At 48.1% G+C, this 4,691-nt stretch overlaps 1 long non-coding RNA gene across 1 annotated transcript; it reads left to right on the plus strand.

The window, feature by feature from the left end:
* Positions 1-2,553: 2,553 nt before the first annotated feature.
* On the plus strand, positions 2,554-4,428 carry LOC119110641 (uncharacterized). Its single transcript, XR_005095526.1, has 3 exons — positions 2,554-2,618; positions 2,985-3,042; positions 4,037-4,428. It is a non-coding gene; the product is annotated as an uncharacterized LOC119110641 (long non-coding RNA).
* Positions 4,429-4,691: the final 263 nt, after the last annotated feature.

The raw sequence follows: 4,691 nt of genomic DNA on the forward strand, positions 1-4,691 counted from the left end.
GATGATGCAATGATGATGGCGGCCTGGCGGCTCCTCGCGCCACCAGCACGGGCTGTAGCCAAGATGGCCGGAGCCAGCGTACTGCTGCATGAACGGCCATATGACCACCCATAACGAATGAGTGGCAGGCTGACGGTTCCTCGCTGTGTGATTCTAAGCATCGGAGTTGGAATATGTACCAGACAATTTGATCATGCATTTTCGCTGAGTGCGTCAATAGACTCGGTAACTAGGGGCGGGGGGGGGAGCAAGGGCAGGGGCGTCTCAGCCCCAGCGTTAATAAATTGTAGCGTTGCTGCTACGGATTTAACTGAAATGAATTAATCAAAAAGGACTGCCGGCTCTCAAAGCTGGGAAAAATCCAGTACCACCTTTCAGGTAGGATCATTGTCGCTTGACAGGGCGCGCTGTTCTGCGGTTGCACTGGCGCTCAGTTATGAGCGCCGATGCGAATGGGCTTGGCTCAGTTATCACTGGTGGCTGCGCAGCTGTGTGAATGGACCTTTCAGATTCTGTAGCCGATTTTCGCTACCGCTGACAAAGTGCGGTAGTGTTGGTTTGCGACGCTCTGTGACATTGTCATCAGGTCTGGTAGTGACTTGGCCCAATGCCTTATCGAATGGTTATGGACGCTGCATATCCTTTTGTAGAACTGCTGCCCACTTGAAATTACCTTGGTCCGCAAAATGTAATATATGCTATGCATTGGTAGCGTTTCTGGTAAAGTAATGTAATGTGAATTGAATGAAGTCGGGGAAAAATGAGAAGCGCAGCATGGCGCGATAAGTTTGGGATGCCATCGACACACACGATGCGTACTTGTCTATGTCCACATTTGAGCATCTATTAAGGTTCCTAGCCTGTTTGTAGTGGCCCGATCAGCTGAAGTTAGTTGAGGGTCGTGCGAACTATTCTGATTTTTTAAAACAAAAGGTATTGCTCTCATTTAAACGTGTAATTTTAAAACACACCATCTTAAAATACACTTGATCGCATGTGATCTTAGCTGGAGTAGTGTTGAATACAGTCAGGATTTTCATTTTCCTGCTATTGCATCAGCTCCAGTTGATAAACTTCTGGAAGCGGTTCAGTACACCCACCTTTGCAACATTCTCACACATCACAATAATGAAATAATTGGCCTACTTGCAAACCAGGGGTGTGCAATTCGGTTTTAGTTATTCTCCTTCTCAGTTGGGGGAGGGGGACTTCGGCTCCCAACTTGGGTACCAGCCCCCAAACTTTGAGAACAGGCTGGGCCTTCCTTTGCTTTGTATTTTGTACCATGCCAACCCTGCGAAGGATGCCAGAAACAGTCCGAGAGCTATTTAATTCTATGCGTTTGGTTCAATGCAAGACAAGATGATTGGCGACAAGTTCTATGCAGCTTCTGTGTTCCAGTTTACGAGATTATTTGGTAGACATTTTGAGAAGATTTCACTTCAGTTGACAAAGCTGGTTCTAAATTAAGCTTATTCATCAAAAACAAAGTTAATTCTTACATCAACCCCGACAAAGAATTCATCTGGAAATCACCTGATAATGTGGTATGGTCCCAACTTTTAAAAAAATGCTACACCAGCCGCTCGCATTTGTTTTTTAAGCAGTATTCAAATTCACTAAGGCATGCAACATACGACCACACAGCTGCAGTCTTGTCTCTCACTTTCAACACCTGCGCCACATAGGCATTTAACATGCACAGACCTTGTGATGTCAAACAATAAGAGAAACAAAAAGTATCATGGGGGAACCAGTGACTGCTTTTGACGGGGGATGGCTTCTTGGTCTGGCCCAACTAACCCTGATCAAGAAACACAAACTATGAACAGTTCTTCATTTACGTTGTCCGACAACTACCAATCGTATGCGGTCTTTCGTCATCCTATTTCGGCGTGCTCTCGATTTCGAACTGCGCAGTAGCCCGTTCAAGTGCTGCTTGATCCTCTGGAGAATGCTCATTTTAGCAGGCCTGAGGAGTTAATACAGTCTCAACCATACGTCAGACTCTTTTGCAGTCCGCTGGCCCAACTGCGGTATGAGGCGCGCCTTCCAGAAGCAGGAGGCCCAGTCGCGGAGTGAGCCGCGCCTTCCAGGAACAGTGGACGGTGGCCGGTTTTCCCAGCCGCCCTCCCGCAGCCTCAGATTTAGACACGGAATGACAGAGAAGCATGGGTCGTTGCACGTCTGCAATCTCATCTCGCTGCCGGGGGCATCTGGCAGCCGTTACGGAGCTTCGGGAGAGAGGGTTGCCTGCACGGCATGAAAGTGGGCCAAACAGTGGCGTATGTTATGTCATCGTCATTTAGTTGCTATTTTTTATCGCAACGTCAGCTCTTCAAACGAAGCAGCCGGTCGATTCCATTGTGCATTGTCTATTGTTATACATCCATTTCGATACCCAGACGGAATCATTTGCTGCGTTTGCGGAGGCATTTCCGAATGTTATACGCAGGAGTGGAAGGGCAGTGCCTCATTCTGGGAAGAGCAGCAGCGCAGCTAGGGGTCACCTTCTGTCCGAAGCCTATAAAGGTTATGGTGCACCTGCTCAGTGGCACACCGCGGCGCGCCTCCATCCTCTCAGCAATCGCCACCGTCAAGCACCCAGCTCGTGACCGGTGAGTTCGACACGCACTTCTCTGCACTCTAGTCATGGTTAGACGGCGTGTACCCAGAAGGGGGGCAAAGATAGAACTGGGGAAAGTTTGCCAACAACGAACATTTGTGTAAGACGGGTGGTGAAATACGCGCTATACTAAATGATAGTTGTCATCGTTGGGCTTGTGCGATGTTTTAACAGCATGAACAAATGCCATCGCAATATTAAGAATGCTGTCGCTTTTTGGAAACTAACACTTCATATGTGAGAGCGTGGATGATGCTACTATATATCAGAGTAAACTAGGATGCAAGCACCTAATTAATATGTGTACGATATATGCAGGTGCGTGGCCGTCAGCCCTGATACACCAATGTATTTTCAGGTGTATTCACAGCACAGAGACGCGCATCAGACCTCCGATGTCGACCATTTTCACTATTGTGAGTGCAAACATCATTCTGCGAGGTCCACCTGTGTTCGATTTCAGTGTAGATATTCGGTAACCTCGAGATCATCCATTGCGCAGATGCTGTTTAGTACTTTGCAAGGGTAAGTTTTTCGCATCAAGTTTCTATCAAAGCTTTTCTCATCATAATAAGAGAGGTCAGGAGCCGTGAATAAATTACGTTAAACATGTTTGGTCATTTGTAACCCTCCCTTCCCCGGTCGCGCATTGGCTATGCTGGGTACCCCAACCCCTCTCCCTGGTTATGCCACGTTGAAGGGAGTTTCCCACTTTTGGAGCACTTTATTCAACGTGGCGTGTTATTTGTTCCAAAAATATTGTCTGGTGAAACCTATTACCTTGGAACCCAGGGTTCTTACGAACCCCCCCCCCCCTTTAAATTGACATTCTGAGCAATTCAGAAGACTTGTAAGACATCGGGCTTTGCCAGCAAAACAAAGCACGTCTGTTCTAACAGTACATGAAAAGTACACGCAAAGCTGCATACTCCATTTAAGCGTAGCGCCTACAGAAAGCAACGTCCGCTTAGCCGCATGTTAAGCTAAAGACGCGGAAGACATGACCGGTGTGTTCTTTGTTATGGAGAAAGCTAACGGTATTTGGTTTGTATAATTTTTTAATTAACTTTGAATATTTCAGCATTAGTTGTCACCATACCACAGCGTAACGTTACGCTGTCCAAGCCCTTACCTTTCCTGCCTGGTTACTCCACCGCTAAACACCATCAAATACTTTAAACGCTTTCCACCTCCATGCGTAACATAATTTATAGAGGATCTCTTACGACGACCCTGGGAAGCGACAAGTCACGTCTGTTGCCACTCTTCACGTCTGCTACTCACTGGTGCCATCATCAATGATCGCGAGCTGTTGTGCAACCCTGTCATTAGCACCGTGTACCGGCCGCGGCTGCTGTGTTCGTGTGCGGCGGTGTGGCGTGCTGTACCGGCCGTTGCTGTGTGCCACAGCTGATGCTGCTGCTGGCCACCCTGAGCATGGTCAGCGGCCGCTGCCCGGACAACTGCCCAGAAAACTTCCACTGTCGGCTTAACAAACATTGTTACCCGGATATCGACTTCGGTGACACGTACCGACACATCTGCTGCCCGGGACGTCATGGTCGATGACCTCATGGATGTGACTTGGAAGAACACGACAGACGGTACAAGACACCATAGACACACGTGGACCCCGGAGTGAGCGGGCGTCGGTAGGCGTGGAGCACCGCGGCATGCCAGCCAGACAGAAAAGGATAAGAGTTCAAATCGGAGTAAGTTGTGTCGCCATTGCTGGCACTGATTTGGAACTTCCGGCTACTATTGAACGTTGAAAGTGTGATGGTCTTAACACAGCGCGCAATGAACCGGAGACTTTGGTCACGTGTTGGATATGCTTGACATGTTCACGTTGCGTTTTCGTGTGGGAGAAATCACAGATAAAAATATGTGAAGCGCATGCTGTTGTTTATGATTGGGCAGTGTTATGGTGATAACGCGCACTGCTGCGCAATGCACGCACCACGTACGCAAACGCATGTCTCTGGCATAAGTATGGTGACAATGTGCACTGCTGTTCATCGCATTGTTGAACACGCATGACAGCCAACAAACACAACGTGAATAA

The sequence above is a fragment of the Pollicipes pollicipes genome, unplaced genomic scaffold, assembly GCF_011947565.3.
Source record: "Pollicipes pollicipes isolate AB1234 unplaced genomic scaffold, Ppol_2.1 Scaffold_7231;HRSCAF=8579_pilon_pilon_pilon, whole genome shotgun sequence".
In the NCBI taxonomy this organism is placed as follows: domain Eukaryota; kingdom Metazoa; phylum Arthropoda; class Thecostraca; order Pollicipedomorpha; family Pollicipedidae; genus Pollicipes; species Pollicipes pollicipes.